This window comes from Patiria miniata, unplaced genomic scaffold, assembly GCF_015706575.1.
Source record: "Patiria miniata isolate m_02_andy unplaced genomic scaffold, ASM1570657v1 HiC_scaffold_6, whole genome shotgun sequence".
Lineage (NCBI taxonomy): Eukaryota > Metazoa > Echinodermata > Asteroidea > Valvatida > Asterinidae > Patiria > Patiria miniata.
In genome coordinates this window covers 23,311,907-23,337,402 of record NW_024037073.1, presented here as the reverse complement: position 1 = coordinate 23,337,402, position 25,496 = coordinate 23,311,907, and the positions used below count along the sequence as shown (strand labels likewise).

At 42.0% G+C, this 25,496-nt stretch overlaps 1 non-coding gene and 1 pseudogene across 1 annotated transcript; both read left to right on the top strand.

Annotated features, from left to right (window-relative positions):
• Window positions 1–1,008: 1,008 nt before the first annotated feature.
• Window positions 1,009–25,496, top strand: part of LOC119742694 — a 28,345-nt pseudogene continuing 3,857 nt past the window's right edge.
• On the top strand, window positions 23,521–23,594 carry Trnaa-agc. Its single transcript has one exon. It is a non-coding gene; the product is annotated as a tRNA-Ala (tRNA).

Genomic DNA, 25,496 nt, shown 5'->3' with positions numbered 1-25,496 from the left:
TCTTAATTATTTGTGAGTTGTTGCTTCACCACTGTAGCGAACCAGGTTGGCAGTGAAATGCAGTAATAATAGGTGAGCTACAGTGACGCTGTGTTTAATCAATTTAAATTTTTCAGCAGTCTTTTTTTATTATTCTTTACTTCGTGTGAAACAAATATCAACCTCATTTATATTTCATAGGTAAAAATACTGTCCAAAGTATCTCAACAGTTTTTAGACAAAAGTCTGTTAATAATTATTTCTATTGGCAAAGTTATAGCCACAAAAAACATTTCATTTAGTGTTTACTTACATATGCACCCGTCACTGGAAACATTTAAGCATATAGTTCCCTCCAGCATTCGAAGTAGAATTCAATATTTTGTGTCGCTCCTGTACGGTGGGGTTCAACACTGCTATATTATTACTTTTTTATTAGTATAGATATAGGCCTAGTTTGATGCTCCCGGGGATTTGTAAAATGTCCAACATAATATTTGCACATAGCCCCTCTCTAGCTCTATTGACGCTCCTTCGACTTTCATTACCTTGGTGAAGAGCCACTCAAACTGGTCAAGGGGAAAAACGGAAAAACTAGTGTTCAGCGTAAACAGCTTATTTATTTCCCTTAAAGCCATTTCTCCCTGTGGAAACTTACTTGAGTTGCGTAAACAGCGCCGGCCTAGCCCTCCAGAAAAAAAAGAGAACATGGGTTTAAAGAGTTTTTAAAAATTCGATTCATTCCCAGCTGCGGCTTCGTCTACTATAAAAATTTAAGAAGATTATGAAATTTCCACACAGCTACCCAGAAAGCGTGAGTTGTCAAATAATAATAGACAAATAAATATTGTTGAGCTTCCGTTATGGAAGACGTATGCGTCTCGTTAAAAAAAAGGATACCAGTTCAATATATGAAGCTGAAGCAGTAGGGACCTGCGATGGAGGCCGATGTTTCGAAAGAGCTTGCATGCCAATCGAACGACACATGAGGGCAGCATTCAACAACATAAACACGCGACTGTAAATCTGGCGCTGTCTTCCGAGTGGCTGAAACTTGTTGCCTGTGTCACTTTCTTGGTCAGTATCAGTAGATAATTTTATCTAACCATTTAATAAATGATAACATTAATTTAGTTGTTTATATTAGCTATTGGTGAAATCTGCATTATTTTATTTAGTGAAACTGAAACGTACTGCAAAAAGTGGCCATATCGGACATGATACTTTGAGTTTGATAGACGTACTGCGTTTATTATTTGTATTCAATAGCGTGGTATCTCATTCGTGAAAAGTTTGAGATGCTTAATTAACAATAACAATTAACATTAAAGGAAAGATTCCCATATCTGGCCATCACTTGCCACCCTGTGCACAAACCCTTTGAGACTGGTCTGAACATTTTTAAGTGTTTTCTCAGTTGAGTTAGCTGGAGTTACCCAGCACCCAATTGGGTATCATTGGGTTGTCATCTAGATGACAACCCAATGATAAAATTTAGGGCTGGGTAACTCCAGCTACAGTTGAGTTAATACTTCGGCCATCGTGAAGTGCAGGGCCTGGTTCCTATAACTTGGGGAACAAAATCCACTTAAAAATTATTTGACCTACCATAATAGTTTGCAACATTCTCAATAAACAGGTTTGTCATAGATAGAGGGCAGGGTTTTGATGTTTTGAGGGAAATTTGGGGGTAAAATGACAATGACGGCGCGGCGACAACATGCGACCCGAAATTTGAGATGGCAATCACCACGCGATGTTCCGTGAGCATGCAAGGCGCGCTGAATCCCAAGGTACAAACCGCGCAGGAAAACCATGATTTCTACCACAAGAATCTGTTCAAAATTGTAAAATGGGTGTTATTAGAATTGAGAAAAGGCTGCTTTTGATTGTAAAGGTGAGTTTTGAGCAATAAAAAACATTTTCGATTCTAATTTGATCAAAACAAAACGGGGGCCCTACACTTCACGATCGCCGTAATTTTTCCCTTAAATGACCTATCAGCCATCAGAAAATGATATGTCCTAAAAAGTCAAAATTAGCAGGGACAAATTTTGACCCCTCCCCCTAGATATCCCACTGGTCATGGCTTTCAATAGTATACAACTGCTTTATGTGCAGTTTCTTTATATTTCCAGTGTGTTTTTGGTCCAACGTAATAACACCAAAATGGATGAGAAGCAGGGACCAACTTCTGATGATGTCCCAACTGGGGAGGTAACGTCAACCACAGTTACAGAGGGTGATGTTGTCAAGATGCCAACAGATGTGGCCATCACTATGGATGCTATTCCCAATGAAGATGAGGAGGACAAATCCAAAGGTAACTTGTTATTCTTTTACTTGGTGAGGACGTTTGCTCCTTTGCCAGGTCAGCTAAGTGTAATCTCATTCATGTTATTTTGTCCATTCTTGCTTATTGGAAACTTAATACTTTAACCCAGTGAAATTAATTTTGCTGCAAGATAGTTTTGTTGCTTTCCAGGTAATTTTTATAAATTGGGGGAATGAGGGTTCAATTTCATAAAAATATTGCACCTGTACTTGGTACTTGGTACTTGGTGGTTATCCTGAATACTCCACGTGGAAGTCTAGCAAGGAGGCCTTGGGGAAGTGGAACTAAATTAAATCCTTAAAGGTGTTGTGGTTTGGGGCGTCTGTGGTGTCTTGAGGGAGCTTGTTCCATTTCCGGATAGTTCTGGGTAGGAATGACTGCATATAGATGTCTGTCCTTGCTGCAATTTCTGTGAACTGGTGGTTGTGAATTCTATGAGCCGGTGCTGGTTTGGGGACTATGGATGATGAGTTAATGTGAACTATGTTGTGTATTATGTTAGTAGGTAAGTTGGTTAACTTTCCTTCTCTCTTCCAGTGAAGACCAGCCTAGGGTTGTCAACATGTCGGTCACACTGCTCAGTCTGGAATAATCTCGCATTACGAAACGAGCAGCCCTCATCAGTTGCACTTTTTCCAGGGATGTTATGTTCTTAGCTATGTGAGGGTTCCAAGCAATGCTGCCATATTCTAGGTGTGGTCTGACTACTGCTAAGTACAGCTTTTCTTTGACTGATCTGGATGCAGAATGAAAATTTATTTTGATGAAGTTCAATATACGACTTGCTTTGGAAGTGGCATGTGCTGTTTGGTGATTCCAACTTGGGTTATTCTGAATGATTATTCCCAAATATGTGATGTTGGTTTTCTCTACGAGGTTGGATCCTAACATGGTGTAGTTAGTTTTGCCGGGGTCCCGCTTCCCGGAGATTCGCATGATGTTACATTTGCTGGAGTTAAATTTCATTCCCCAGGTTTGCGCCCAGTGAGCCAAGTTGTCCAGGTCTTTTTGGAACATCAGTTCATCAGTTGATGAGCAGATCTTCCGATATAACAGGCAGTCGTCAGCGAAAAGGAGAGTTGTGCCAGTCACTGATTTGCTAATGTCATCGATGAAAAGTAAAAACAGGTGGGGGCCAAGCACGGTGCCTTGTGGTACGCCACTGTCGACACTTTGCCATTTCAAAGATTTTCAATTTACCACAACTCTTTGTGACCTGTTGGTTAAGAATTGCCTGATCCATCTCTGTGTTTTTCCCCTTATCCCATTCATTCATTCGTTAGACATAGGCATTTGCCCGTGGTCTCCTCCTCAAATTATACACAGTTGGGATCACTGGCGCCGCTCCCACCACAGCCCGTCTTTCCAGTGCTGCTGCTTTCAGTTCGTTGGTGTCACACCCAGACCATTCACGGATGTTGTCCACCCAGCGCATCTTTGGCCGGCCCACGGAGCGACGACATCCCACTGGCATCCCATCCACAACAGATGCCGCCATGCCGGACCACATGGCCCAACCATGCTGCCTTTCGTTCCATCACTGCTGAAGCACCACCGGTCGCCGATCACCTCCATCAGTCTTTCATTTGTCACATGATCTTGCCACTTCATGTTGAGCAGGTGACGCCAAATGGTTCGGCCAAAACTGTCTAGGCGTTTGATGTCAGCTGCCTTCATCGACAGGGTGGTGGCACCATACAGTACCCTTGATATGACTAGGGCCCGAGCAAGCTGTACCTTTACCTCAAGGCTGATGCGGGGGGAGCGCAGATACTTGCACTGCCGAAGAGTGGATCTGCCCATACCTAACCGCATCCGAACCTCCTTGCTGTCGTCTAGTGTGTGGTCGATCAACACTCCTAGATACTTGAAAGATGTGACACAAGGTATTTGTGCCGAGCGGTATGTGATGGTGCTGTCATCGGTTGTTGGCTGGATGATCATATATACAGTCTTACTAGGGTGGATGGCTAACCCATACCCGTCAGATATATCACCCAGGGTAGTAAGCATCTCTTCAGCATCAGCTCTGCACAGCGCCATCAGTACCAGGTCGTCAGCATATCTGATCTCCTTTAGGGGGATACCACTGACATCTGGAGCCGTTAGGTGTGCTGTGCGATTGTACCACTCTCGCATGAGACACTCAGTGTAGAGGCTGAAGAGTGTTGGTGACAATGGACAGCCTTGGCGTACTCCAACTGGTGTCTCAAACTCGGCTGTCATCTGACCTTTCCACCGGAGCTTGCCATTTGAGTTGATGTAAAGATCCTCAAGTAGCCGCATCACATCCTCCTCCACGCCAAGATATCGTAGCTTTGCAAACAGAAGTGCATGATTAACTGAATCAAATGCCTTCTTATAGTCAACAAAGACCAGATGGAGAGGGCATTTTCCTGCGTAGTGCGATTCTGCCACACCTTTCAGGAGGTAGATTCCATCAGTTGTGCCTTTACCGCTTACAAAGCCACATTGGGTGTCACTCACTTCGATGTTAGCGGTTCTTTCCAGTCTGCGTTGTATCACATTCAGAACAATTTTGCTGGCATGACTGATTAGTGCAAGTGTTCTGTAGTTGTTGCACAAGCCTCGGTCACTCTTTTTGTGCAACGGGCTGTACACTGACTTGGTCATCGACTGTGGCCACTTTCCAGAGTTCCAGATGTTACACACGGCCCCATGAAGGGTTTTGAATATCTCTGGGTCCTGTGTCGCAGCTTTAAGAGCTTCAGATGTGACGCAATCAACTCCGGGAGCCTTGTGGTTTTTCAGTGCCTGTATGGCTTTCTTGGTCTCTTCCGGTGTCGGCAAGGTTTCGTTCAACCTCAGTTGTGTGATGGGGTGGACGTGGCCGATTGGACTCAAATAGATCTACAGCATACTGATGCCAATGCTGTATTTCTTCTTCAGCTGTCTCCAATACCAGACCGTTTTCTGAAGGAGAACATCAGCAGTTTTGAACAGAGTTCTGCAATTGTGATTCTGGTATGCTTGGTTCAATGTGTTGATATTAGTTACCAACCATTCGTTGAGATCTTTCTGGCATGCATGTTTGACCTCATTCCTCAGAGCTGTGAATTCTTGAGTGCCTACAGCCTTCCTCTTGCGCTGAATCAGATGAAGAGTTAATTCAGACAGGTACGGCTGTTTCTTCTGGGATGTTTGTGTACCACAGGTCCCAAGAGATGCTTCGTGTATGACACATGCGACAGCTTCAAGAGAGTCACCTTGAGTAACACGGGATCGAACCAGCTGCCGAAAGACTTCAGACGATTGTTCCGACTTCAGGGCTTCAACGTTTGGATGTTGAGGTCGTAGTCCACGTGCAGTAGCATGACGACGGAATTTCCACTTCAGGTTGCAGATTACTAACCGATGGTCAGTACTTATCCCATAGTAGTCTAATGTTTGGACCAGTTTTTGATGAGAAACTATGTTGAATGCTTTGGAGAAGTCAAGTACTGCCATTTCTGTGGTGATTTGATTATTGTAATTGTAGGAGATGTCATCCAGAGTTGTTACGAGTTGGGATTTGCAGGACAGGCCTTTACGAAAAGCATGTTGGTTTTCATTCAGGATGTCGTGTTCCTGGAGGTGTTTCATTTATTGGCTATCAATGATGTGCACTAATAACTTAAAGCAAACAGAGGTCAACGACACAGGTCTGTAGTTTGCCGGGTCTGCACGAGAGCCTTTCTTAAAAATGGGTGTTACGTTGGCTTTCTTCCAGTCAGATGGTAGAGAACCCAGGTCAAGTGATTGTTGGAATATGAATGCGAGTACTGGGGCAACTTCATTGGCAGCTAGTTTCAAGTTGAGCGACGTCAGTAACTTGAGGACTCCGCTAACAGACACGGTGATGTTTGTCAAGTCTGAGTAGGGACTCGGTGGTAGAACTGGCTGCACATCGGTGTCATCCCTGCTGAAAACACTACAGAATTGGTCTTGTAGGGTTTCAGCTTTTTCTTGGTCAGATGTGATATTTTTCCCGTTGAGTTTTAGAACCTGAACCCCTGTGTTGTCTTTGCGAGTGCTGTTTACGTATCGCCAAAATTTCTGGGGGTTATCTGTAGATGTAGTTTCTTGTAAATGTGTGCGTTTAGCCCTTCGGATTTCGCTGTTCACTTGCTTTTGCAAAAGTTTGAATGTAGACCGCTTGTTACTGCCTTCACATAGCTGCGCTCTTTCTTCCTGCAGCAACGGATTAGGACAGTAGTGAGCCATGAGGGTCTAGAATGTCCCTGGACTGGTTTTTGTGGTACTAATTCGTTAGTTTTCAGCCTGTCCCTAAAAATACTCCAATTTGCCTCAACTGTTCTGGTTTCTGGAGATGACTGCATGAATTCAGTCTTAAGCTCGAGGACAGATTTTTTCAGCTTGGATTCATCCACGTCATTCCACTTGAAGATGGTCCTAGGGGGCTTGACAAACTTGTGAATTTCTGATGAATGAATGCAAAGTTTACAAAGCCATTCATATCTTAAAACATTCATTCTTTTATAAAGCCTTGTCCGCACTGGACTTTTTTTGGTCAAACTTACCGAGACTATGGGTACTTTTCCCATTTTAAGTCCAGTGCGGACAGCCTAGGACGTTTTCCTCTCAGTTACTTTTCCTGAGTCCAGCGGTTACTTTTACTGGCCAATTGCTGCCCAGGAAAACTGACCACGCACCCAGGAAAATTGACCAGGTCACTTTTCCTGAGACGATAAGTCCAGTGCGGACAGTGCGAGTCGGTAAAAGCCGCTCAGGAAAGTGAGATCCGGCCCGAGCGCGAGTATCATGCATACAGAGACCGCACGATCCCACACGTGATGTGGCCCAACATTTTGTGGAAACACGTACCGGTACGCTGCGGTGTGTCAAGTCCGAGCGGTAAAATCTCGTTATAAATATATTTTAACGGAGAATACATTCACAGAAAATATCAAGATCACGTTCTGGGAAATACTTTGCAGTTATTCTTTTTCTCCGCCAATGTTTGTTTTGTATTTTCTACGATCCAAATTCGTCCTGTTACGCCGTGCAGTCTGCATGGCACCGTACGTAGGCCGCAGTCCCTGGTTCCGGTCCTACATCATAGCTTTGATTCTGTTAGCATGCGGTGGGAACCAGCAATTACCGATGGAACTGCTGCCGTATGGCTTCGATGTCGTCCATCACTAATGCGTCAGAATAGTAGGCATTTTCGTCAAGATTTATCGTGTCAAGATGAAATAACATCGTATGTTACGATTATATTGTGCATTTTAATGGTGTGTGTAATATTATACTGTGCGTATCGGGGGCTGAAAAAAAATGTGATCGGCATTTTATTTCCTGTGCACGTGACTGTGACAGCTCGGCCACTTCTCCCACGCGGTCTGGGTAAAATTTCCCATGTCGAAAGTCCAAGTGCGGACGTGGTCACATTTGACCATTTCTCATTTTACCATCATCTCGGTAAAACCTTCCAAAAAAAAAGTCCAGTGCGGACACGGCTTAAGATGGAATTTTGCGTCGGGGTGATGTAAATCAAATTGGGTTTTGCCCTTCACCGACTATCCATTTTATGAATAGTTAATGCAGTACCCGCTGCTATGTACATCAGATTTGAACCAACCAGCTCGGTGGTCGAGTGGTAAGATGTCTGCACTAGAAAGTAGGAGGTTGTGGGTTTGAGTCCCACCCGAGTGATTTTTTTCCAACTTTTACTCGGGAGGTACCACACTGAGTATACAGTGATTATACATCGGTGAAGGGCAAAACCTAATTTGATTCATTCTTTTGTTGATTAATACAAAGCCCATTAAAAAAGGCAAATAAAAATATCAAAATATTATGAGGCATCAATAAAGTATCAAGTATCAGAAAAGCATACTAGTTCAAATACCAGAATGGTGATAGTACGTAGCATTATTTGTGCTTGGCAGTTTTGAATTGCGCACACAACAGCAGCTTGTAGAAATTGGTCATTTTTGGGAACCGTCCAAATTAAGATATTTATATATAGGTTTATCTCTAACTTTACAAAGAGGTTCATATTTTAAAGCATTAATTTTTTTTTCAGGTACTGTGTACAATTGTTGTACATCTATATTAACAGTATTCAACTTTGGGATGTTTTTTATTCAAAATTTGCAATTCATTGATCTGTTTGTCAGTGTGAACTGATTTTGTTGTGCAGTGTCTCACTTGAAAACTCATAATTAAACTTACAAATATCTCATGCTTAAAAAAAATCAAAGTAAATTTATTTTCTCTGATTGGAGTTGGTTTTTTAATTGTTCGTTTTTGTCTATCAGGTCTTGACCCACAAGATAACCATTCCACCAGCACCTCTGACGTACCAGTGACTGGCGCTGCTATAACGGATCCTTATCACTATCGGACACAACAGCACTTCACCTCAGAGATCTTCAAGATTGAGATCCAAAACCTCCCAAGACATTTTGGATTTGTGGTGAGTTTGCTCTCTAAGCATTCAACTCTTGATAATGATAATACAGTTTGTGCTCTATTAAGAGTTCACGATGTTCTCCATGGTGAAGATTTCTCAGGGTCTTTATGTAATTTTGTATAACAGAATTTAAAGGCAATTGGATGAATTTCACTAAAACCTGGAAATATCCTAGCCTCATGTCTATATGAAAGTAATGGTAAACTGCATGTAGAAAGTTTTGATGGTGGGTGATATTGGTTGGTCGTGAGTGAGAGCTCCCTCTTGCGGCGGGTTATCGCTGCGGGGGTTATCGCGTATCAAACCATAATAACGTCTAGCCCCTAGACTAGGTATGTGGGGCTGTCTGATGAGACAGGCATTGGTGTCTGTGGTTATCACTTATTGCACCATTGGTAAAAACCTAGCCTATTCTATGGCCACACACTGGAGTAATCTCTGTGCTAAGGGCCATACAAATGTGAGCACAGCAAGTTGGTAAAATGATGCATTTTTTTCATGAAAATATTTTGGCCTGATATTTGGCATAGGGGTTCTTTTTACCCAAGCGTCCCACTTTGTGCCGAAACCTCATATGGTTCAATACTTTGAGGTGTCCACTGGAACGTAAATTGTCAAACAATTGGCCATGCACAGCGGCCAATTCAAGATCAACACACAGTCTCGCCTGTATGACTTCTCAGACTTTTGTGTGTGTGCAAAAGCAGAATGTTACCCGGAGGTGAGTGGAGGCAATTTTGACCTTTTAACCCTAGAAAATCCATCAGCCGTGCCTGTGCATAAAAACAGCCAGTGCGTCTTATCACGCCCTCTGATGCAAACTGGTTAAGATGTTACTTTTTATTGTCAAAAGAAGTCAATTTGGTATCTTTATTTTTTGTTGGTATTCAGGGAGACATCAGTTCCCAGCTCAACAGCTCCACCAGTGATCTTCCTGACCTCACAAGACAGTTGGAGAAAACTAACGCTATCATTGATGTGCTACAGTCACTATGCAAGGTAATGATCAACCCCGTATGGCAAGACAGAAACGTTTCCCTAACAGGAACAGGGTGTTTGTGTTCTTGGGCAAGACACTTTACCGCAGTTGTCTTTCTCAAGGTGTAGAAATGGTTGCCTGTGAGGGTTGAGACCATATGTGACGCGATCAAGCTAAATGAATCATTTGTCGGGAACTTTCATTTGGAGATTCGGGCCAAAAGAGAGCCACTTCATCACATCACATCTCTTGGTGTTCCGATTTCCATAACTTTTGAACTAAAGATGGTACCAGCATGCGGTTTTTACACCAGTAATGCTGAGATTGTGCTCTTTTCAAATCTGTAAAAAAAATTGACCAGGGACAACAAACGACTCATTTAGCTCGATCGCATCATATATTGGACTGATCTTAGGCTGTTGCAGAAAACTGGTCTTGCAGCCTGGTGGACAGGGGTGATATTTATGACGCACTTTGAGCCATTATAGTGTAAAGTTCCTATAAGAAAAGGAAAAATCAAGTTATTGAACTCACAAACTGGAGTTTATAGCGATGTTTATAACCAGCATGACTCATGGACAGAGGGTAAGATTTTGATTATTTATGGAAATTTTGGAGTAAAATTACAATGAAGACGACAAAACCCAACATGACAGACCGTGCGACAGACCGTGCGTGTGCAAAAAAGTTGATTTCAATGGCATCAGCTGAAAAAATATCTAAAAAAAACTGCATTTTCTACCAAAAGATACTGTTCAAAATAAAACATATGGTCATATTTGTTTTTGTTGTGCTGAAGGAACACTTAACTCTTTCGCTACAGCGAGCCGCTGACAGCGGCACATACAAATTGTACAGGTCGTACGGAGAGCCGCTGGCAGCGGCTCGGTTGCGCCGCTATGAATAAACAGGGTATCCCCATGACATGGGCCATATCTACATAATTTATATCGTATAACCTCTGACCCTAGTTTGAGCCGCTGCCAGCGGCTCTCCGTCTGGCTGGGGTGCGCTTTTGGTTATTGTGAGCAGTTTGTTTACGGAGATACATTCAAAGATGGCGGCGCCCACATCGACGCTCGGCGGAATTTTCAGCTTTTAATTACGTCCAGTTGGGACAAAAAAGGTAAATTAAATTCCGTAGCGAAAGAGTTAATATCTTTTGGTGATCCGTGGACAGACTTTTAAAAGTAAGGTTGTGTTTAAAATTACATAAAATACATGAGTGATTTGAATGATTGTTGTACTAAAAGAAAACTTATGAATTGGGCTTTCATATCTTAGAATTTGAAAGTGCTACATGCAGAACTTCACTAAAACAATGCAATTTTTTTTTTTTTTTTTTTCACCCACCCTGTCTGTACTTGACCTAAACTAAACAGGGGCCCGTCACTACATAATCGCCATTTTAAGCACCACATTTTTATCCTGTGATTCCTTAAGGATGAATCATTTTAGATCATGGAATCATAGACAGACGTTGGAAATCATTGTTGACAAGTAAGTTTGTCTTATAATTTCATCCTCTTCATATTAAGAAACCCCACTTTCCTGACGATTCTAATGATTTGTCCGTCCGTTTTGTTTGACGGGTTAACAGTTTACTGACAGACTTTCAAAGCTTCGTCCAGAACAATGAGTTCCTGCAAGCAGCCGATGCTGTCAATGAATTGGTAAGAGACAAATGAAAGTAATTGCCAAATCAAATTAAGATGAGACTTGGTTCCTATTTTCCAAATTTGTCTTCTAAAAGGAATGCATACTTCTCTTCTGTACGAAGTTTACTTTAAAATTACAAATTTCAGGTTGTTTTTGTAAACTTTGAATCCACTGTAATCGAATTGTACTTTGCATATTTTGATTTTTTTTTTTTCCCTGCAGAAATCTGATTTGGATGTTCTCATCGAAGACGGATACTGTGAGCTGAAAATTGTCAAGGCTCTAAGGGTAAGGAGCTTATCCGTTGTCTGTTTACTTGCAGCAGGCCAGTGAGGATGCAGAAAGTAGATTGATCTTGTTAGAATCGCATTTACATCGCGTCAACACTGCTGGTGAAATATTGTCCAATTACAGACATACGAATAGACACGGAATGCGCAAAATCTGAGACAATCAAAACGTAGTGTACAAATATTCCATGGGGTTGTCTAAAGGGGCGTGGCTAACTCGCAAACGGTGACAGGTCAGTTGGGGTGACGTTGTTGAATTTTGCCAGCCAGAGAGAGACATTGCTAATAAGAGTTTTTTTTTCCCCGTTTTAGTCTGAGCAGCGAGTGAACCAAGAGACGCTGCTGCATCATCTAGGAGAGGCCTGGTCTGCCATGACTGTCTGGACTATACCCCATGCCAAAGAACCTGTCACCTTGACCAACGTCAGCCAAGTCCAACTCAAACTAGGTAGGTCAACAAGACGTTGGACGCTATGGCATGTGGTCTGGAGTATCATATTCAAGTTTTGTAGGTTGTGGGTTCGAGTCCAACCTTGGGTAGCGGTGTCGTGCGTGTGTTCGTGCACATTACCTTTTGACACCCATTGCTTCTCCCCACCCAGAAGTAAATTTTGTTTTTTCACATTTTTTAACCAGTTCACAGTGAAAATGCTTCGGTGACTGCCAATGCCATGAGCCAGGTTGGAATTCTGAAGAGCAAAATGTAAGTTTTCGGTGAGTTTCTTAAATGTTTGTCTTCTCTTTGTGACTGTTTTTCAAAACCGAGCTTTGATAAACCAAAAATACATTGGCAGAACGAATTTGAATTTTGAATTCACATTTGAAACAGACTTTGCTCATTGTATCTTTTCAGTCCTTTGAAAACGTCAGCTGCAAATCGACTTATTTCAACAAAATTATTGTCAATTTTCCATTTTCAGGAAAGAAACTGATTTTTTCTACAACCTGCAGAATTACCCGCAGACCACAAATTCAATGCTCCAGTTCACGAGGCCACGGCACTCCTAAGCAAAAGTTGTTTTGTGCATTTAGTGAATGAACGTGCTAACATCTTCTTTGCAGTCGCAGTCAACCACCGTTGGATTCAAGGTGCTACCCAAGAGCTCTGAGGAGGCGTCCGATCCCGTAGCTGTATACAAGAGCACACTGGCAATACTGAAAGCACTGAGTGGGCCGTTACTTAGCCTCACGACAGAGGGTAAAAACGGAGATGAGAACACTACGCTGATGGCTATGCTAGGTAGAGACCATTTCATTGTTTTGTTTTTTTTCCCCACTTTTTGTCTTTCTTTTCCCCATTTTGTCCATATGTTTTGCACACGTTTTCATTCTACAAGTCACTTTGGGAACTTTAATCAACTTTATATTAAGGTCTTTCACTGTAATATGCACCACGCCATCTTGTTCACGGTGCAAAATGAACGCGCGTTGCTAGACGCGGACCATTTTGGAATGACCGCATGTTGACTTGGAAGTGCCAAATGTTTCCATCGACGATGCGTACACAGCAGCGCGTGAAAAATTGCCCCATCAGCAAGATGGCGCATATTACCGTGAAACACCTTATTACAATATTCATTAACCATCATCTGAAGATGTGTGCCAAACACCTTCGTTATCATGCCTTCATCAAGGGTTGTGTGGATTCATTGTTAGAATGGCTTATTCTGATCTTTTAGGCAGTTTTAAGTGTCATTTTTGTAAGTAGATGTTTTAAGTACCAATTTCAGTGTCAGTTTTATGGCTGCTTTTGGAAAAGGCAGCGGGTGAAATTATGATGTGACATCGACAGTTGACCATATTGTGTCCGAACAGAAACATTTTCAGGCAAGTTTTTGTTAACCCCAACCTTTCCAAATCCTTCAAAATCCTCTTTGAAAAATGGAGGTTTTTGCAGAATTGAGGCTATATGGCAAAAATGTGCGGCTCATTTTGGATGATGCACTGTGTCAAGGTCTTAGGCCAGACCTTGTGTTGTTTATGCTCAGCCGTGCATAAATTTAGGCCTAGATTTACACCAGAAATCCTCTCCACTGTTCCAGGATGTCGCTGGCATTGCCTCGACAATTTGACCGTGATTATTGGAGGATTTGGTAGGATTGAGGCAGTGGTCACCCCTCCAAGGACCACATTCAAGAAATGACAGAGGATTTTGCAGGATTGAGGTTGCATCCCAGCAAAAATGCCTAGGTAGTTAATTCATTGTGCTGTTTCATTTTGTTCGTCTGACACGTAAATTAGGTTTGTAACCAAATGTTTCTTTGATCTTTACAGGAGAACACGTCTGGCCAAAGCTGTCCAAGTGTATCATCACACATTGTCTGGTGCACTCGATACCCACAAGCAGCTCAAAGGTAGCCACACAGGATTACTCTCTTCAAGACAATTGTTTCAGGGTTTAGGTTAAAACAAAATCAACATCATTTCCTTAAAGATTTGTTGTCTGTATCGTCATCTCTGAATTAAAGGGACACTGCGTCCTGGAACAGCCCAATTGGGCTAACACGCTTTGAACAAAATGATGTTACTTTTAAAAGTAGGATATAAACATTCACACGGCTATCCTTTAAAAACTGGGCGTTTTTGTGTTATTCTTGTATTATGCATGCGAAAACGACTTTCGGGTCCAATTTTCGACCCCCAAAAGTCGAGCTGTTTGGGTACTAGTTGTGATTCCATCCATAAAGTGTTTGCCTTTTGCGGACGTGTAAGAAACCACATTTTGGGCATTGGTGATTGGTCACCGCTGTTCATGAGCATATGGTGCTGTATGTCAATACACTGAAAACGACAGGACGAGTGTATTCGTACTCCGTCGTGTCTGATGTAAACAACCAATTTCTTTTTGTCTATTCCCAGGAACACTATTACATTAGGTTGGTTTCCTTTCAACCAGATGTTTGAAATACAGTAAACTCCGGCTAAACCGACATCGTATAAACCGTCCTATCGCTTAAATCGGCCGTCTGAGGACAGTCCCGATTGTCTCTAATGCATTTCCATTGACATTTTCATTTCTAAGTCGGCCTTTGTAAGCTGCCATTTTGCCTGTGTCGGCGTGTTACTTTCAGTCCCATTTCCTCAAAACCACAAACATTTCTCTGTATAAGTCGGCATCGTGCTCTGCGGTTTGCAAGAAGTGTCGAGTGAAAAGTCCCACACACTACGAACTGACATCTGTTTATCAATGGCATGGCCCGTGATTGATGCATCGGCCAGCACGTGTACACTAATCGCACTTGTACACTGTTTCATGCACAGTCTGTACATTGTGTGCATCGTTCGCTTACACGTGCGCGATCAAAAAGGGGTTTTCCTGATAGCACATCAATACCAGTAACCCCTCTCGACTGCAGGCATGTGCTTTGTTCATTTTGGGGGTCCCCTTATTGTACCAGCACGTACGTGCACAATGTACACTACATGTACATGGACGTACAGTATGCAAGTGATCTGTATATCGTACCACTGTTAACGCTAGCCGGCCGCGCCGTCCTTGCTTGGTACGTACGTACATGTACATGCATGACTTTCTGTGATCAATACCACAGCCTGTTTGTGATGATAAACATTGAGGATCTATTTGCTGGAATCAACCATGGATGTAGAAATAAAAGAGGGTAAATCAAATCCTTTGAATTTTAGCCATGAATCTTGTTTGCATGATCCAGATAAAGATGCGCATGGGCCATTAATTCAATCTATTTTTTTCACTCCGTGATTTAATTTGTGTATTTGTGTAAGTCGGCAAAATGACGACTTGCAGCAGAAGCCGACATTCGCGTAAGTCGTCACAAATTCTCTGGTCCCCAGAGTGCCGTCTTAGCCGGAGTTTACTGTATGATAAGTAAACAATCCAAAACCTGAAATTTTCGGGGATTTCAGGACCTAGTGCCCCTTTAAAGTTTATTTTATTGGAATATTATTTGAAAATCTTAAATGGAAAATTTGAGGGGACAAAAAGTGTTCTAGAAATTAAAACACTGAAAATCGAACCGGGAGGTTTTCAGTGATGGAATTGTGCCAATTTGGTAGAAACAATAAAATTCACTTGTGATTTTGTGGTGTATATGAATAAAAAAAAGAAAGAAGTCTGCACATTTAATGCTGTGTAGTGAATATTCATGTTTGAAAATGTATTTACAGAAATAGTGTATGATAACATTTGTTAATTTGTTTATTTTATCATATTCACCATTTTAGCTCAATGAATACAAAGCTGTCATCACGGCTACCGAGGGATTTGAAGCTTCTCTACGGAAAACAGGTCAGTCAGCAGTTACAGAATACAGAATATTTATATAATATTGGATGGCTTTGAGGTGGATACAAGAATATATTGCATGAGCTATGACAATATTGCACGAGTCGAAGACAATATATTCTTGTATCCCCCTCCCCAAAAAAGCCATCCAATATTATTATTTTTTATATCGAGCTGACTTAATTCGCTAGAAATACAATTCAAGACACTATCTTCATTTCGCCTTTTTCGTCAAACTATTTGAAGCTGCCATTGTAATTGTTGACAACGGTGCGCGTATATCTGGCCTGCTGAGCGCTGCATGCTTGCTGCGTGGGTGTCTTTGTTCAACGGTACCGCGCACTACGCTCTGTTGAGTGGTTGACAACTGTGAGTTTGCAGCGAAAATGCCTGGATGAGGGCGCGCCGGAGAATTTCCAAATTATTGCTATCTTGGTTCGTTTCACAAAAGCAAACAATACGCTGATTTATTTTTGACCGCTGGAAGCCTCATATAAATAATAAAATAAAACACTGCCTGGAAGCTAAATATTTGAAATAGCAGAGAATTTCTCTTATTCAGGGTTTATTGCAGAAACTGCTTCTCCACTGCTGACCTACGCCAGAGATGTCAATGTCCACTTTGCTAACAAAAAGGTGAATTCTTTTTTTTAAGGTACTTCTCAATATGTTGTGGCAACATTTCTTTAATAGCAACATTCAGTTTGTTTGGACTTGTGACTGGACTTGTGACTGGACTTGTGAAAGGACTTGTGAAAGGACTTGTGATTTTCTCGTGATTGAACTTGTGATTTACTTGTGACTGGACTTGTGATTTACTTATGACTGGACTTGTGACTGGACTTGTGACTGGACTTGTGACTGGTCTTGTGACTGGACTTGTGACTGGACTTGTGACTGGACTTGTGACTGGACTTGTGACTGGACTTGTGATGGACTTGTGACTGGACTTGTGATTTACTTGTGACTGGACTTGTGATTTACTTGTGACTGGACTTGTGACTGGACTTGTGATGTACTTGACTACATCCCTGACATTGTTTATGTTTGGTTTATTTCCTTTTTGCAAGTGTCAAGAGCTGATAGTTGAAGCCCGCAAGCTGATGAAGAGAGAGCTGCACAATACAAAGAGAGTCGGTACATGAAGGTTGACAACAAGAACGTCAAAGATCAAAAACAAGATGCCAAGGTTAGAATTTGTTGGAAATTGTGCGCTTCAAGACTAAACTGGATTTGATTGTGTCATTCTAATCAGCCTTTAACAGTTCTTGCAAGTTTAAAACATTAATTGAAATATTTATTGTTGAAATGTGTTGAATGAACTTATCGTATTAAATATGAAATTTCACTTGAGGACACTTGCAATGTAATTTTTTTTTACTTCTTTCAGGACAAGTGCCACGTGAGCGAGGGTATCTTTGCACTGCCTGAGTGTGCAGTCAGTGAAAGCATAGAGTGTCTTGTTAATCTAGCCTACCAGACATTACAAGGAGCTCTTAGTAACACACCACAATGGTGAGTTGGACATAGATTAATTTGGGGGGCTAATCATCCTTACTTGCAGCAGAAGCTGAATTGTGAAGGACACGGCTACAACGTGGTTGAGCCGAAGGCATGTTATGTACAAGCGCCTCAAGCAGCCGTCGTATGACCCTCATGGCACAGGAGAGAATTGATGAGCAACTCTACTCACATCTTACCCGATCCGGGAATCGAACCCAGGCCACAGCGGTGAGAGGCAAGTGCTTTACGCACTGTGCCACCCATGCCAACTGCCTGATGTGATGTGTTTATGCTATTCTCACCATAGTAAAGTGAAGTCTGTTGTGAGCCAATATGGCCCATCAGGCTGGTGTTTACCTCCGGTTTCAGTAGCATGAAACGACTGAGAACATTTCTGTTTCCCACTGGATGGGATGCTAGTTCATCGCAGGTTACTCCCCAGCTAATGCCGGTACCCATTTATACTCCTGGGTGGAGAGAGGCAAGTGAGGGTGATGTGGCTTGCCCAAGGACACAACATATGGCCAGCAGCTGGATTGGAACCTCTGACCCTCTGATCATGAGTCACGAACCCAAACCACTTGGCTGCACTTGTCCCAAGTCATGTGAAAAAGCAAAAGTGCCTTTTGTCCAAGCAAATTGAAATGTGTTGAACAAAATGTCAGTGTACACAATATATTCAACCTCAACCTACATAGTGTAAAGGATTTCTGCTAATGTCTTATTTTTATGTTTGCAGTGCCATCCAGCTGTTCTACACAGTGCGAAACATGTTTGAGATATTTTGTGATGTCGTACCCACATACCACAGAGATAGTCTGGTGAGTCAACTTCTGGACTTTTTCAAACGGTCATTTAGTAATACTGAATTTTATTATCATCTGCTAAATGTCATAGTTGCTCAAAACAATTTGTCTGAAATGCATAGATAGGTGCTCAAAGATTGTATTAGAGATTAGTCATGTACCATTAGGGGAAAAAAGAAGACTTTTTCAGTGTGTAGTTTTTCTTCAAAATGATAACATGCCGGATGTTACAATTTTTCGGGTGCACCACAAAGTGACAAATCGTCTATGGACTTTGTGCACACGATACATCACTTTGTGGTGCAACTGACAAATTTTATGGGAAGATTTTGTTCCATTACTATCCTTTCACCAAATTGATTTTTGTAAATAAGTTGGCCAGTTTGTTTTCAAACAAATAAATTAATACATAAATCTGCCTCCAAGTCTGTGTCATGAAAATGTGAACATGCAGTGAACATAGTCAGAAGTGAACGTGAGTAGTCACTTAAGGCCTCTTTAAACTAGAGCCTCTCAACCCGGGTTGAAAATCTCAACCTGTCAACTGTGATCCAATGAAGATCCAAATTTTGCAAAAGCAAATTCTACTCGTGTTTGAAATACAATAACCAAATATGAATTCACAAGGTCGTAACTCCATTCTGCAACAAAGTCATATCTCGCGCAAGTAAAAACGTTGTATCTCGAGGTCCATTGACTTTGTGTGTTACATCAGGGTTATTTTGAAGTGAGATACAACCTTTTGACATTCTGAAACTCGTGTTTCACGAACGGCCCATTTTAGGAGATACGACCTTGTTGCACAAACACGACTAATTGCTAACTTGGGTTGCTAATGGCACATAGGGACATTTGCAATTAAACTGAAACATACCTACCGATTTAATGCTAGATTTGACCTACCTCGCTACGCCAACCTGACAACCTACCGCTTTAACTAGAAAATCCTAGCTCCAAGTGAAGATAGGACCGGTACCAAATAACCTATGAAACTATTCCGCCTGACATGGTATCATTTAGAAGAAAATAATCATTGAAGGTGCTTTTAGAAAATGTGCCCGCTGGCACATATTTTTCATGTGTTAGCAATGAAATCCAGTTATGAGACCCCTAAAATTGTGCAACCATTCTCTCTGTTTTCCGGAAATGTATAGTATCCACTGAGCTGAAACGTCAACAAGTTTGTTATGCACCCTTTTTATGATTGAGCAATATTATTGATTCGAATGAAAACAAAACAAAAAGCACAAAAAACAAATGTTCCTGTGTACAAAAGCAAGGATGAAAACAATGAAGAAAGTTATGTTGATATTGTCTTCAACTTACACAACAGAAATCTTGACATTTCTTTTATGTTTTTTTTAATTTTTCTTGTGAAACAGCAAAAGCTACCCCAGGTGTGCGCTCTCCACCACAACTGCATGTACATAGCCCATCACCTGCTGACACTGGGCCATCAGTATCGTCAATCCTTACCCCCGCCCCTCTGTGACGGCACGTCCACGTTTGTCGACCTCATCCCTGTCTTCAGGAAGCTGGCATCCGAATGTTTCTTGGCTCAAATGGTAAAAAAAACCAGCAGCCTATGTTTTCTCATTTGTACCGAGTCAACACAGCCTGAATGTGTCGGGTTTCTACTGTACCTCCTGATATTTCAGTGGGACTAAACTTCAGCACTGAGTTGATTTTATTGGTCTAGAACTGTTATCCCGTTGTTAACCCTAGCCCTGCCAGATGCAACACAGTGCATCAGATGCAAACATCTGTGGGACCTTGCTGCACTGAGCCACCAACACCAGTGCATAAACGGCCAATTCTGAAACATTGAGAGTTAGTCCCATTGAGCAATGCCACAGTGGTACCCTGCTGCAGTTGGTGACCACAGACTCTGAGGCAGTTCAGCCTTGAGATTGCCAACCTGGTGGATCTTGCTACACTGAGCAGGGTGGTAGACAAGTGTTGCATGTTGCTGCGTTTAGCAGGGTTTCTAGCCACAATACCCTGGAGGGTTAGGGTTAAGGCCAGTGTATCCTTCTTGGCTACGCCAATCCTAAGTTTTGACATGACAACAGGTATTCATCCCACAGATTACAAAAGTTGCAACACATTTCAACCGCAGCAAATTTCCCTTTGAATGTTATGTGAAATGTGCATTGCACTCACATTCAAGCGAAATCAATAAACTCTCCTTATCCTGTATTTGCATTACCGCTTCTATGTTGCAGAGAATTCAGCGAGATCAATTAGTGGAGAATCTGTCTGGTGCTGAGGGCTTTGACCAAGTAGCGACTGACGACAACTTCTTGGCATGTGAGAGGGCCATTAAACAAGTACGTTAGGCAATAATCCAAAATTTTAGGCCAAGTGAAAAAAAATGCCAGGGCCCGCTTCCTTTTTCCTGCTCGCTTCCTGTGTTGTGTTTTTTTTTATTCATGTATTTACAAAATAATTTACAAATGCATTGTCAAATTTATTTGTGTTTAATGAAATTTGTAGAAGGGGTTACAGCTCCTTCCGACACAATTTTGTACCAGCAAAAGAGTCAAGAAAATGGATCAATCAATTCATCATCTTGGAAAATCAACCATCTTGGGGGGGGGGGGGTGCCTGCCTCCTTAATTTTTTTCAAAGGGCTCGGACGATAAAATATTTTTGTTTTTTTTACTCGGACTTGGATTTTCACATAAGAATATTCAAATATTCAATTTTGTTGATAAAAATGAAGTCAAAGTAAAGTTTCACCTCTGCCTTTTTGGCAAGGAATCCTCCCAAATCCTTTAAAGAAATCCTCCATTGCGCATTTCTGAAAATTACAGCAAAAGCAAATGTTGTATATTAAGCCTTTAACAGGCACGATTTTGTCTGAAATCAGACCTTTTGAATCTGAGAGAAAGACATTACCGGTCTGGAAAGGAATGCATCTTTCAGAGGCAATCTCATCCCTGTCTTTATCCCATTGCAGGTTGTCCATCAGTTGGGTCACCTCCAGCGAGTCTGGACCGACATCCTCCCCAGTAACATCTTCACCAAGGCCATGTCTACACTCATCAACACGGTACTCATGCACATCGTGGAGAAAGTCTCGTCACTTGAGGTGAGAAGATCCCTCAAGTATTTGACTGTTTCATGCACGTATGTCGTCAAGAACACACAACTGATTGAATTCTGTGCAAACCTCTGGCGTCTTGGCATGGGCGTCAGGCGCCGTTGGCAATGCATTAGATTGTCCCTCCCAGTGGTCTCCCTGAACTCTCCTTTTGAAAGTGTGGAGGTGGTACTTGTGCATGGAGTGCATAGGCTGCCAACAAATTCCTAACTCAGCATGTCTTAGGGACGATTGTTAAGCTGTGACAGGAGCTTCTACATGTCACTTGGTGGTCAGTTGGTCAGTCTGTCTGTCTGTCTGTCCCCAAAAAGTGACCAAAAATCTTTGACCAAAAATTGAAAAATTCCATGCCGTTGTCAGTAAATGCACTCTTGACGAAAGTTATCAGAAAACGAGGTTTGTCTCGATCGATGCGTATGTGCATCTATTTTGCATATGTCTGTCCTCGGAAAATTGAGCAAAAGCTAGCTCCCTAAGTTTCCAATATAATGTAACTACAACATTTTCGCAAACAAAAACAGTGATATAGTTAACAAAAATTGTTTGTAACATTTTGTGAAGTTGTTTATGAAAATTTTGTAAATGGAGGCAAGATAATGCTTCATAATGTTAATAGTCACGTAGTGTGTAGCCCGCTATTTTGATGGGAAACTTAGGGGGCGTATTTTTGGTCAATTTTCAGCTCGTGATTTTCACGTGAGACGGCTGCCTGGGCTTGTTTTTATGCACAATCATTTCATGCAAGGTGACCAGAGCTTATTGTGCACTCACACTTGTTTCGTCTGTGATATCCTTGTGGAATACTGCCACTAATTGGTTAGAACATTTTTGTTGTTGCTCAACTTGACAGGACATCTCAGCTGATGGTGCGCAGCAGTTATATTCGTTACTCTCGGGACTGCAAGACAGAATTCCACACTTGATCAAACCAGGAGAAGATGAGGTAAGAAAGCAATTCCTGAATCTAATTTGTTTGTTGTTGCAGAATTTGTTGATAAGATGTTAGGTGGCCCATGAAGTGATGTATATCATGTGTTGAATAATGCACAGTGTGTTGCTTTGTGCATACCAAACATAAACACAAATGTTGTTTTTTTTTTGTTTTTAACAAGCACATTCTGTTGAATGCAAACCACACATTACCGTTGAGAGGTGCATTATTTCACATTAAAAAAATGAATCACTGTGGTTTTTGTTAGGTGTGTAGCAGACTACTCCATAGCTTAGAAAAGTGTATGATCTCTGTATATATTGTTGCAGAGGATGGACACGACCGATAATGCATTGCTTGAACGATACGTGATTACCATTGCAAGCTTATGCTTCATTTGCTCATAAATTGCCCACAAATCCACCTTTCAAACAACTAGAAGTGCATGGGCGTCGCGAGGGGGGGGGGGGGGAAGGGGGGCACTTGCCTCTCCCCCTCCCCCCCCCCCCCCCCCGGAAAAGCCAAAAAAGAAAAAGAAAAAAAAAAAAAAAGAGGCGCGAAGACAAAGTGTTGTGTAAATTTAATGAGTTGGGGGGGGGGCAAAATGTCCCTGCCCCCCTCTAAAACTGATAAATCGAGAATGTTGTGAGAAATACAAGCATTTTTGGGCAAAACATTTTTTGCCCCCCTCTAGAAAAAATCCTGGCGACGCCCATGTAGAAGTGTATTCCTTATTGTAGAGGAGGTTTACTGTTCGTATTTGGATTGATGCGTAGGAACCAGTTTTGGTGCAGAGTACCGTTGATCAGTGGATGTCATTCAGCGAGATGCTGTTTATGTTAGACGCCAGCATGCAAGATATTGTTGACAGGTGGGCGGAGGGCAAGGTGAGATACAACACAAATAAGATTCAAATTATAAGCAGTAAAGTTCTTTCAGGTTGAACAAAGAAATTGACTGGAGTGGGGTTTGGACCAATGACCTCCGGATTGTCGTTCCAGTGCTCGATCAACTGAACTATCTAGCCCTATGCTGGCAGTTACCCATTTGTAATAAAAAAAGTTGTTTCTTGTCTGAGTGATCCCCGTTTGGTATTTGTAGGTTTGCAGCATTGCTAATGTTGCTAGCATCGTGACTTAGGGCGTGATCCCTGGCTACATGGTATATGTGGGATTATGGCTTCTGACTAGCACTCCTTGAACAAAGACATTGACAAACCACCAACATTGGGCTGGATAGCTCAGTTGGTAAGAGCACCGGAACAGCAATCCGAAGGTCACAGGTTCAACCCCTGCTCCAGTCAATTTCTTTGCTCAACTTTAAAATTAAAAACATTGTTTATGTTGGGAACTCCTCTTCTTGTCTAGTTGCTCTTTAAACATTTGAGACTGTGATTCTCTCCGTCATTCCAGGGACCACTCGCTATGGTGTTCAGCGCCAGTGACGTGAAGAGCCTGATACGAGCCATCTTCCAGAACACCGACAGACGAGCCACAGCGCTCGCCAAAATCAGATAGGACCAGCCGGGAAAGTAAGCTGAGTTCAAGGCATATAGGATCATTTGCCATCATTTCATGAACTGGACCAAATTTAAGGGCTTATAATTTATAGCTGACATCGTTCCACTGAGCTGTTCAGTGTATTGTGTCTCCATGCTAAAAAACCACGAAAAAAAGCTGTTCTTTTTCAACCCTCAAAGTGCAGTTTGTAGAATCTGTCATGCATAGAACCCATAGGTCACAGGGTGTGCCTGAGTGCCAGCTCTGTCAGGGGAAAGTAATGCACAGATATATGTAGTGTACCCGAGCATATGCATGAAGTCAACAGCCAACTCACAGCTGTTTAACAGATGTAGTATTTTAGATAACTGTCTGTTCTCAGCGATGGTTGTGTCCGTATGATAGGCAGAGTGTGATATGGACCATGGTATATGAGATATTATCTTCAAATAAACTTGAATCCTCGATCCTGATTGGTGAATCCATGGCAACAAGCTGTGCTACATATAACAATGTAGCACGGCCACAGTCCATACTGCACTCCGCATATTGCACTATTCTAAGATGCGCGCGCCATTCCATACGAACATGAACAGCGGCATGTGTGTTTCATCTTACTGTGCCTCAAGTTTGCTTAAAGATAAATTTGTTATCGCGCTCACGCTCGTGGAACACAAAAAATGCAGTGCGTCTGTGTCCCACATACCACTCAGCCGAATGTGGGACACAGACACACTGCATTATTCCGTGTTCCACTCGCACTCGCGGGATAACTAAGAATGCCACATTGTTGCCATGGATCGACCAATCAGGATCAATGATTTAAGTTTGATTGAAGATAAATTGTCATATTTGCGTTTCTACTTTTGATTTTACATAACACAGCGGACGTTTGTCACAGCCAAATCATCCCGCGTCAACTGATGCCCATCCACACCCTACAGTTGTATGTACAGCATATTAAAGGGACATTACAGCCTGGAATACGCCAAATTGGGCTACAAAACAATATCAAATGGAAAGAGCATTTAAAGTAGATTATAAACATCCACACAAACATCCTTTAAGAACTGTGCATTTTGTGTTTCACTTGCGAGAGCCATGCGAGAACAAATTTCAGAAAGCACAAGAAATTATAAAATACAAATTTGAAGTCAAATGAATGCCTAATTTCTACAAACTCATTGTAGCAATGGCTTACAGGAGCTTCAATGGGATTCCTTTTTTTTTTTTTTTTTTGGTGAAATCTACCAGCAGAATGTCGCTCAAAAGATTTGGCAGGCCTGTTCTTTAGGGACCTTGCATCACAACTAATAACAGGTTAGCACATTTCAAATTGTTTTTATTTTAGACAAGCTCGCAACAACAAATTCCTCATCACTTGCAACAACACCGTGATGCCAGGCACGGCACAGTTACTACAACATTGCACCTTCCTCAGATTGTCTGCTCACCAGAACAACCCGACGACAGCAGCGCCTGTAACTGGTATCTGGCAAGCTGGTGTCCTATCACTCCATAGATTGTCAGTTGTTACTCAACCCACCGGTTTGTGTCATGACTGTGACGTCGCCTGCCGTTCAGCCATTGGTCGGTGGAAATCAATTGACTGAGTTTGATATGAGCCAAGTAAGCATTTGGTTAATAACCCAAAGCTGTACTGCCCTAAACCGCCTTGCCTGTTACTCCCTGTACTACCCCAAACT